This window comes from Adiantum capillus-veneris, chromosome 5, assembly GCF_014529385.1.
Source record: "Adiantum capillus-veneris isolate H3 chromosome 5, ASM1452938v2, whole genome shotgun sequence".
Classification (NCBI taxonomy): Eukaryota; Viridiplantae; Streptophyta; class Polypodiopsida; order Polypodiales; family Pteridaceae; genus Adiantum; species Adiantum capillus-veneris.
Window position 1 is genome coordinate 74602894 of NC_140935.1, and position 11556 is coordinate 74614449.

Consider the following 11556-nt stretch of genomic DNA (forward strand, 5'->3'; position numbering starts at 1 on the left):
ATATATAGTATGGATGGGTGGTTATTCGCATGGCTTAGTTCCCCTCTTCTTACATTGGTATCAGAGTATTGGTGGAAGAAGGATATGGCTTAGTTCCCCTCTTCTTACATTGGTATTAGAGCATGGTGGAAGAAGGATATGGCTTTCTAGCATGAGCAAGGCTTGTGCATAAAGGTCTCTCTTCCTCACGCTTTTATAGGGTGAAATTTGTTGATTAGAAAATTCTTTGTAAACAGGCACATTTGGAAAAACTGTCTAGTATGGGTGAAAGAAAACACCGTTCTGTACGTTTTTGCATCTCATGCAAAAAGCGAGATTCTGTACCGTCTGTGAGATATTTTTAATTTTTCAGATTCTACTGTGTGTGCACAAGCGATCGAAGGCAAGGTTATAGAAGCAGTGGCAACAAGGTGCCATAGCATGTTGCAAGCAAGCAAGGCTTGCACCTCTATCTCTTTCTAGCACACAAGGATAGCAAGTAGAAGATCTTTCTCTATGTGTTGCGCCAAGGCTTACACGAAGTCCACACACATGTTGAAGACTGCGAGACGACAACCTCTTGACATCAAATCAAAGCCAAGGTTTGCATGCTTTCACGACCTCCTTGAAAGCATAGATTTCTTGAGATAATAATTGACAAGCAAGATTTTGTGTCGATAAGGTACCTTGGATCTCTCTCTCTTTGTCTATTCGTCTCTCTTTAACGTTTGCAGGAGGAGAACAACACGCATAAAGTGGTGCAAGAAAGGTCGCCAAAGGTACAAGGTAGACATAGCACAAGGCGCAAGTGTAGATGCATGTACAGGGGAGAAGGATAGAGCAAGGCTCTTCTTCTCGCATAGGGCAAGGCTCATATACATGTAGCACAAGGTTGTATGGAGTAGAGCAAGGCTCTTTGAAGAAACGCGCAAGATGCATCTATTTCTCTCTCTCTTTGTTCTCTCTATGGCAAGATGGGATTTGAGCATAGGAGGCAAGGCCTCATGCTCTGAGCACCACAAGTGCTCTCTCTCTCTCTCTCTCTCTCTCTCTCTCTCTCTCTCTCTCTCTCTCTCTCTCTCTCTCTCTCTCTCTCTCTCATGATTGGATTTGGCATACGGAGGCAAGGCCTCACTGTACATGATTAAGAAACAAGGCCGAATCCAAGGTGCGGCGTCAAGGCAGGGACACAACCCTATACAAAAGAGCAAGGCTCTATTCTTGAACGCAAAGGGGAACATCCTTTTCACAAGCAAGGTGCTCTCTTTTTGTCTCTCCTTCTCAACAGCTATCATCAAAGCATATCTTTCTTTGAAGCAAGGCTTCAAGAGGCAGTGGGCTCAAGCAAGAGCAAGGCTCTCTTCTTCTTGCCACATACAAGCGAGGGCAAGGCTCTCTTCTTCTTGCCACATACAAGCGAGGGCAAGGCTCTCTTTTCTCAGATCGATGGCGGATGGTGATGCTCTCCCCTTGAACTTTGAAGATGATGATGAAGTGAAGGCTACAAGCCATGCCGATGTTCACCTGCATGATCCCGCTAATCACGACTTTGTGGACGATCTCGCATACAAGGCATTGTTCATGCATAGACACGCATTGTAAAAGGAACATTTAATCAAGGCTTCAAGAGGTAGTGGGCTCAAGCAAGAGAAAGGCTCTCTTCTTCTTGCCACATACAAGTGAGGGCAAGGCTCTCTTTTCTCAGATCGATGGTGGATGGTGATGCTCTCCCCTTGAACTTTGAAGATGATGATGAAGTGCAGGCTACAAGCCATGGTGATGTTCACATGCGTGATCCCGCTAATCACGACTTTGTGGACGATCTCGCATACAAGGCATTGTTCATGCACAGACACGCATTGTAAAAGGAACATTTAATCAAGCATACAAGGCATGTGCATACCACGCATGCTAATAAGATTGCTCCAATTTATCGCAAAGCATACAATGGTAAAATCAAGGTTGTAGGGCAAGGCTACTACAATTCATGGTACGCTTGTAGGGCAAGCTATCTAGACACTGCAAGGCAGTAACACCACTATCTCATCTTTGGTCCTAGTGTGTTCACACACATCACTACCACATGTATATGGTAACAGTGAAGACTGCCCTGTACTCAGCTTCACAACTCGAAGTGGCCACAGTAGGTTGCTTCTTGCTCAACCATGATATACATGAATTGCCAAGAATGAAACAAAAACCACTTGTGGACACCCGCGTGTCAAAACAACCAGCCCAATCTGAGTCCGAAAAAGCATGTAAGTCTGGCGGCAATGATCCCCCCTTGGGATAAAACAAGCCAAGATGTAAAGTGCCACTAAGGTAGCGGAAAATCCTCTTGACAGCCTGCCAATGCTTATACCCTGGGCTATGCATAAATCTGATGACCTGTGAGACTGCAAACTGAATATTTGGCCTCATGTTGCATACATAAATGAGGCAGCCAACAGCAGTTGGATAAAGGGTGACATCAGCAGGATCGCCAACATCATGTAGACTCAACTTCAAACCTGTTTCCATGGGAGTGGCAATAAGTTTGCAATCCTTAAGTCCAAACTTACATAGCAATGTCTCTATGTAACTTTTCGAACACAAGGCAATACCACCATCACACTGCTTAAACTGTATACCCAAGTAATGATGCAACAGCCCCAAATCTTTCATCTTGAAAGTAGCATTCAAATCAGCCTTAAATTCAACAATATGTCTCTCATTTGGTCCAGTGAGCAGCAAATCATCGACATAAAGAACCACAATGAGAAGTATATCACCCTCACGCTTTACATACAATGTGCTTTCTGTTGGACTGTTAGGAAAGCCTCGTTTAACCAAACGAGTGTCAGCTTTCTCATACCAAGCACGAGGAGATTGCTTCAACCCATACAAAGCCTTTTTACATCTGCACACTTTTTCCTCTTGTCCTTTTATGACAAAAATGCGAGGTTGCGTTACATAAACTTCCTCAAATATGTCACCATTCAAGAAAGCAGTAACAATGTCTGATTGATGTACATCCCAACCAAAATGAGCTGCCAATGCACATAGAAAATGCACAATAGTCATACGGCAAGTGGGAGCAAAAGTCTCTTCATAATCTATGCCTTTTTGCTGTGCATAACACTTTGCAACAAGTCGAGCCTTATGGCGATCAATCTCACCACCTGTCTTGCGTTTCAACTTGTAAACCCACTTCGTACCAATGGCCTTTTTGCCAGGAGGCAAATCACATTTTCTATAAGTGCATCATATTCTGATTGCATGGCAGCCATCCCATTCTCTGAATTCTGTGCTTCATCAAAAGACAAAGGCTCCTCAACATCATGTAAGCTAGACACAGCCAAAGCATAACAATATGATGCATAAGATGCATGGCGAGAGCCTGAACGAGTACGACTAGACAAAGGTGCATCCAATTTACTGTCACACAAAGTGTGCACCAGCCATTTTGACATACCGCTAGCCTACTCATTTTCAGCCCTTTCCTCGTCAAGTACATCATGTACATCTGCATCAGTAATAGGCTGATCTATAACATTTTTAGAAACCCCCATAGGCTGTACATTTTCCTCATTGGAAATTACATTCGTATTTCCACCACTGAAAAGAGGCAGCAAAGTGTCATAAATGTCATGTGAGCTTACATTATTGTCTCTGGTACATGACAGCAAGGGTTGAACAGAATCTTCCACAAACACTACATCCTGCGAAACCAAAATACGCTTTCTTTGCGGATGATATAACTTGTAACCTTTGCTTTCAGCACTATAACCAAAAAAAATACATTTGATAGCCTTATCATCCAATTTTCTGCTCTGTGTTTGTGGCACCAAAGCATATGCCAAACATCCAAAAACACGCATGTGCTCAATAGAAGGCTTTCTATCATGCCATGCTTCATATGGAGTAATAGACTGCAAAGCTTTCATAGGACACCTGTTAAGTACATAAGTGGCACACATGATGGCCTCAAGCCAAAAAGAATGTGGCAAAGCTTGACTTTTGACCATACATCGTGCCATTTCCATCAGTGACCTATTTTTTTCTCTCAGCAACACCATTTTGCTGAGGTGTAGAAGGCACTGTACATTGGTGTTTTATCCCACGACTAGCGAGAAATGCATTAAATTCATGAACATATACTCCCCCCCTCGATCGGAACGGAGAGTGCCCATAGTACATTTCGATACAGTTTCAGCCATAGCGTGAAATTGTTTGAAGCACATAAAAAATTCGGACTTCGTTTTAAGCAGAAATACCCATGCGTGCCTGGATTAATCATCAGTGAATGTCACAAAGTAAAGGTAATTGCCCAAGGACGGAGTTTGCATGGGCCCACAAACATCACTATGCACAAGCTGCAACCTGCATGTGGCCTGAACTGAACCATCCTTTGGAAACTTAGAACACTGCATCTTACCCAAAATACAGCCTTCAGAAACATGTTTGATAGGTGCTTCAAGAGGCGGTGTGAGCGGGATGAAAACACACACAGCGCCTCTATAACGACCCGACACACACTCTTGGGAAGATACACACACACACTATGGGGCACCACTCGGCTTACACAACACACCTGGCCGAGACAGGGAACACACCTCTGGAGTGAGAGGAGAGAGACTATCCACTTGCCCACTCCACACACACACACACACACACACACACACACACACACACACACACACACACACACATACACACACACACACACACACCCACCCAAAAAACTCAGCTCAAAAGAGGAGAATTTCTGATGTTTAGATACAATTGAGCTTGGGCCAACACCAATGGGGCAAATAGCTCACACAATATGGGTAAAATAAGCTAGATACAATCACAAACTAGAGCAGAAACTTCGCTCATGGGAGAAACTTACACAGAAACACAGCGCCATCGCGTCCGGAACGGCCCAAAACCCCAATCTACAATGTCAAAGTGCTCAAATCCGACCTCGGATGAGCAGTTTACGGCCAAAACAGGCTCCAAAATGAGCAAAAACACAGCTGCGGCTGTTCCTCCTCTCTTCTCCACATTTTTTCTGGTCTTCTCTCAGTTTTTTCAGTTCCCACACTTAGCTTTATTAGTTGGGCACCCTTGGCCTTTTAGATGACCTCAAACAGACCCCGAACAGGCCAAAAACTGACCTCGCAATGCATAATTGTCACCTTTTTGCATCATTCGCACACCTGGCACTCAGCTTTTTTCCAATAATGCATCTCGCCACCACGTGAAGTGGCCCCAAAAAAAGGTCCTCATGATGACCTTTCTGCATAATTATCACAAGCAAACACCCACGTCGTGTCCGTACTCATCCGCGTGCAAGTATTGACCCCGTTCGACCTCCTGACGCCACTAGATGCCATCTGACGCACGTGCTTACCTCATGTCGTCGGCCCACGGATAGCTTCCTCGAGAAGTTTTACGCGCTACCAACTCCTCCTTATTGTAGAAAAAACACAGTGGTACTGGTAATAGTGAAAATCGATGCACTATGTACACACTGTCCTACCTTTACACATGTGGGCCCCACGTAACCACCTGGCTCTGGCAAATGGGCAATACTTTATTTCATGCACCATGCATGGGTATGTACATATGCGCAATCCCTTGCTCCAAAAAACTCCTGACATAATTTGCCCACCCCCTAGCCTGCTAGAGCATTCATGCTCAGCAGCAACACTACTAGATGCTCATTCCACCTGGATCAAAAGGCCAAAGGCATATCGCCTGATTCACAAGAAGCATCATAACACCACACCTACATTTGTCAACAATCAACCAAAATGCACCATAGGCATATCCAACTAACACATCCGCCCTGTCTGGAGTTCCAAAAGCATAAATATTGCCTGCCACATTCAACCCAACCGATAGAGACAACTCGAGTGACTCATCACCTGGCATCTTGGCTTCACCAGCCATAGCAACAACCTGCAAATCATGCACCCAAGTAGCTAAAAGCATTGTGTGAAGGTAAAGTTGTTGATATCCAAAGCACAAAAGTATCCCTGCAGCACACATATCCCTAGCATAGGCATCCACATAGCTGAGATTGGACTCATATATGCCAAACCCCTTCTCATCATCATAAGCATACTCATCATCACACATCACTTTATCCACATCATAATCATGACTAGCACCACTATCCATAGCTTCTAGCATGGGTTCATCCATCTCCAAGAATACAGATCCCTGCTCTAAACCACAATCATGCTCACAAATCGGTTCAATCACTGCACATACATCAAAATATGGCTTCAAAATAGGATCCACATCCAACAAATCCACAAAATGGCTCTCAACCTTGCCCTCTTCCCTAATTTCCAAGGAACTAGTATCCAAAGATACATGCTCATCATCAATAACCTCAACCTCACACTCACACCCAGAATCACAAGGTACACAAGTATCCAATGCATCCTCTTCAAGACTTTTCAATCCTGTATCCAAAGCATTACTCACCTCTTTAGGCTCTTCCATAAATCTGTCAACCTGCAAATCATCTTTACGCTTCACAATAGACCTTGGGAAGAAACGAGAAACATCATAGGATAGGCTACTTTTCACCTGCTTAGGCTTAACTTCATCTTCCATGTCAAATCCATTTTGCACATGCATACCTGTACTGATACCATGTTCCTCAAGACGCTTAAACTTCCATTCCTTGTGCTTTGCAATGCATACCGCATCTTCAAAAGACTCGGGCCTCTTCAACTCAACCTCGAACCGCAACCAAGGTGACAAACCATCAACAAAAAAACTTTTCTTCAATGAACAAGGAGGGGTCTCATCCTTAAGAGCAACACGCCAACGAGTCCATAAATCTGTAAAACCGTGTACATAGGCATCAACACCTTGACAAGAACCTTGCTTAAGAGCATTGAGCTCATTCCATACTGCATTTGCATCTTCAAAAACTTGGAAACGCTCTAAAAAAACTTCTATAAACTTGTCAAGACTCAAACCATAAGAAGAAGCCACTGCCTCTTGAGCTTCCAAATCCATGAACCAAACACGGGCCTCATCTTTCAAAAGCAATCCAAATAGCCTCAAAATCTTCTCCTCATCACACATATTGTTGCTTATGCATGCCACCTCGACTTGCTCAAGAAAGTCTTCCGCATCTTCACCACTTCTTCCATGAAATTCCGGATAAGAGAAAGCCATGGCTACCCAAGTTTCAATGCTTTGAGAACCTCTTTAAACACATGTGCAAGAACCCAAAACTTTTCACTTCCCAATCCCCAGAAACTTCAATGGAGCTCAGCTTTAGATAAGGACAAACACATGCACATCAAATGAGTTTTCATAGTTGATCATCGGAATGACAACAGGCAAAGGACATTCCAGGATCTCTCTCAATCTTCTTGGCCCAAACATAAAGACTATGCGCTGCTGGAAAAAGATCTTCCTGGACACATGAACATTAATCTGAATTCTTTGAGTTAAATGAAAAGGAGTGAACTGAGGGCCATTTTGATCATCCATTAAAGCCAACCATGAAGCTCCCAAGAAGGCACACCTGACTCAACCTCTGATTTTGCCAAAATTTCAGCAGCATAACAGCATAAATGGCTCAAAATACCAAAAAACCAGCCATCATAACTTGGGAAAATTTCGACAGAGTTTCCCCAGAAGTAGAGCAGTAGGAACCCAAAATATAGACTGTCTATGTATGCATAAATTGTCAACAATAGAACCCGAGCATCAAGTAGGACTCACTAGTACATAGCCTATGGCGAGGTCACAAAAAGGGTGCTCCAGCTACCTGTATCACCGAAAGGATCTCCACATTTGAGAATCCCCCAGCTCAATAAAAACCTCACGCTATCGACCCTCACACAAAGGCTAATGCAAATCGCATATAGTCAAGTCTCAGAAATGACTATCTTCCAGACCAAGTCTCAGAAATGGCTGGGACTGCCAAATACAACCAAGTATGGCTCCACAAATGCGTACAATGGCAGTTTCCACAAGTAACGTACAATCCAGCAGACAATGCGCTCAAATAGGCGCCAAGTGATGCATTCCCACAACAATTGCAAGTGACATCACTGCTAGTATATCACTGTACTCCAGCTACCTGTACCTGTGTGAATCACCTGTACCTGTACCTGTCCTTGTAACCTGTAACCTGTAACCTGTACTCTGCAACCTGTAATCCCGAATCTCGAAGCTTGAAGCTCGAAGCAGAAGGTACTCGAAGAAGATCCTCCGTGGGGGCGCCAAAAGAATGTGAGCGGGATGAAAACACACACAGCGCCTCTATAACGACCCGACACACACTCTTGGGAAGATACACACACACACACACACTATGGGGCACCACTCGGCTTACACAACACACCTGGCCGAGACAGGGAACACACCTCTAGAGTGAGAGGAGAGAGACTATCCACTTGCCCACTCCACACAGACACACACACACAGCATCTCGCCACCACGTGAAGTGGCCCCAAAAAAAGGTCCTCATGATGACCTTTCTGCATAATTATCACAAGCAAACACCCACGTCGTGTCCGTACTCATCCGCGTGCAAGTATTGACCCCGTTCGACCTCCTGACGCCACTAGATGCCATCTGACGCACCTGCTTACCTCATGTCGTTGGCCTGCGGATAGCTTCCTCGAGAAGTTTTACGTGCTACCAACTCCTCCTTATTGTAGAAAAAACACAGTGGTACTGGTAATAGTGAAAATCGATGCACTATGTACACACTGTCCTACCTGTACACATGTGGGCCCCACGTAACCACCTGGCTCTGGCAAATGGGCAATACTTTATTTCATGCACCATGCATGGGTATGTACATATGCGCAATCCCTTGCTCCAAAAAACTCCTGACAGCGGCAAAGAAGCAACCATATCAGATTTCTGCAAATGCAGCAAACTGGCAAAATTCAGATGACCAAAACGTGCATGCCAAAGTTTTGCATCTGAAATAGCCCTAGAATCTGCAATAGCATTTGCAGATTTTTTTCCACACTTGTTATACAAAGTGGGCTTATATAGCCCACGGCACAAAAGGCCGGATGCAACAATTTCATCACCAAAACTGAGATCATGAACTGTACATCTATCATCCACAAATTTGACTACAAGTCGAAGTCTAGCAAGTGCGGATACAGACAAGAGATTCTTCTTGATCCGAGGTACGTAGAGTGCATCAACAAGTGTGAAGGAACTGCCATTTGCAGCAGTAAGCACAATATTTCCAACTCCCTCAACCGGATAAGAGGCATTGTTGGCACAAGTGACCGAATTCCCATGAGGGACAGACTCGAGAGAGGTGAACAATTCACGATGTGAGGTAATGTGCTTTGTAGCACCACTATCGAAATACCACACATGTGAATCTGCAACAACTGACAAGCATGCATCATGGATAGCATGATTGTAAGTGCACTCTACGCTAAAAGCCCATTCTGCATCAACATCAACATTACAGTCTCCTTTCACAGAAGACTCGACAATGGCTGCATTTGTAGTGGAATCTGCATTTGCAGTGGAACCACCCTCTTTCTTCTTAGCCTCTTTGGCCTTCAACTTAGGACACGACTTGATCAAGTATCATTAGCTTTACAATAATGGCAACGCATTTTCTTTTTTCCCTCATCACCAGAATTGCCAGACGAAGTATTGCCAGTAGAAGCATTGGGAACGGAAGTTTTGCCACTCGCAGCAGAACCATAAGAAGTGGTTGCATTGCTGTTACCACGCTTTCTTTGAGAAGCAATAAAAGCCTATTCAACTGCACGATGTCTAGTCCTGTTTTTTCTGGAAAGTGACCCTTGCAACAGCAATGTGCATAATGCATCAAACTTGACAACTTATGTATTTCCTTGGGTTATAAGTCTCCAAGTACTAGCAAAAGTCTGGTAAGAATCTGGTAAGGCATCAAGAATAGTCTGCACAAGGGAATTGTCTGAAATGACTTCACCTGCAGAATAAGTTGCTCATCGATATCCTTGACACTAGCAAGGAAAGTGTCATCTTCCTCATGCATAATCTTTGACTCCATCTCTTTACGCAGCAAAGCAATTTTAGCCTCATTGCGGCTTGCATAAAGACCTGCTAGAATATCCCAAGCCTGTTTTGCCGATTTTGCTGAATGGATGTGAGGAACAATGGTGCGCTTCACGGACAATGCAATCAATGCATGAGCCTACACATCCTTTACATCCCAACGAGCTTGTTCTGCCGTAGGCAAAACAACTCTAATAGCAGCAATCCTTGCAACAAGACCTGCAACATCCTCAACATTGCCTACATCCTCAGAACCAGGACGTACATCAATGCCATGCACAATGTTCCAGATGCCCTTTGACACAAGCACATGTTGCATCATATAAGCCCACATAGGGTAGTTGTCCTTATCCAACCTGTCCTCAGTAGCAAACATCTTGAACACATCTTTTTGTTGTCAGCCATGGTAAATGCTGCACCTGATGTGAAAACTGCTCAAAAATAGGAGAAACGGAGCGGGAACAACACGTGCTATATATAGCACAAACTATAGAAGAATGTAAGGCACATGTTATGCAGAAAACGGCACTGACAGAAATTCTGCACAAAATGACGAAATTGCCTGTGGAGACCTGCCTGTAGTGGAAACGGAGGCTGAAATGAGCCCGAATCAGAAATCTGAGCAGACTCGGCTCAACGACCACCCCCGAAACGTTTGTCGACCTGCGAATGCTCGCCAAACCTCATTGTAATCGGAGAAAGTGAGCAGGCGTGTGCTGGAGCAGCTGGTGACTAAGCCCGGGAGAACGCAACCTGCTCTGATACCAATTGTTGGAATTAGGGTTACAGAGAAACGCACACAACTTGGAGAAGACGAAGGAAGCTCAAGGCACACAATAGAGACTGTGTTACTTAGTGTGCAATGGAAAGATGGATAGCCCTAGAGTGATGGGCGTATATACAATGCTCGGGGGAAAAAACCTCCTAAGGAGGGAAAAAATGCCTCGGCGGTCCTAGTGTGTTCACACATATCACTACCACATGTATATGGTAACACTCAGAAGTGCTTCCATGTGCTTAAATGTTGATAAAAATTCATGTAATTGGTAAATTGTACCTGCACAATAGTAAATTACTCCTTCAAATTTTCAGAATTTGATGACACACCACTCAGGCTCGCACCCTTGTGAGTACTCCGATCTTAGCTGCTTTTTGAAGGACAAGAGCTTCATTTTTGTTGGGGCTACTTTCAGTGCCCGCAGCTTTGCTCTTAGCCGCTCCATCCCTGCAATAATTGGAGCACAAGCACTGTGGATACCTTCGTTATGCAGCCATAAATCACACTTCTTAGCCAAGGCGGCCTTAGCGGAGGCGACCTTGTCTTCAACTTTATTGGCTTGGCGGTCAATGTCATCTGTAATTCGCTCAACCCACTCTGTGCATAGGGGCTGTGATTGTACCTCAAAATGCATCAATGGGAGGTTGAACATAGTAGTTGGATTGTATGAGTCTCCAGTAAAATCCCTTTGTCTTGGTAATATAGACACACCATAACCAGACTTGAACTTCATCACCTTTCTATTCAGGCCCCCTTTTGTGACTTCACATTCT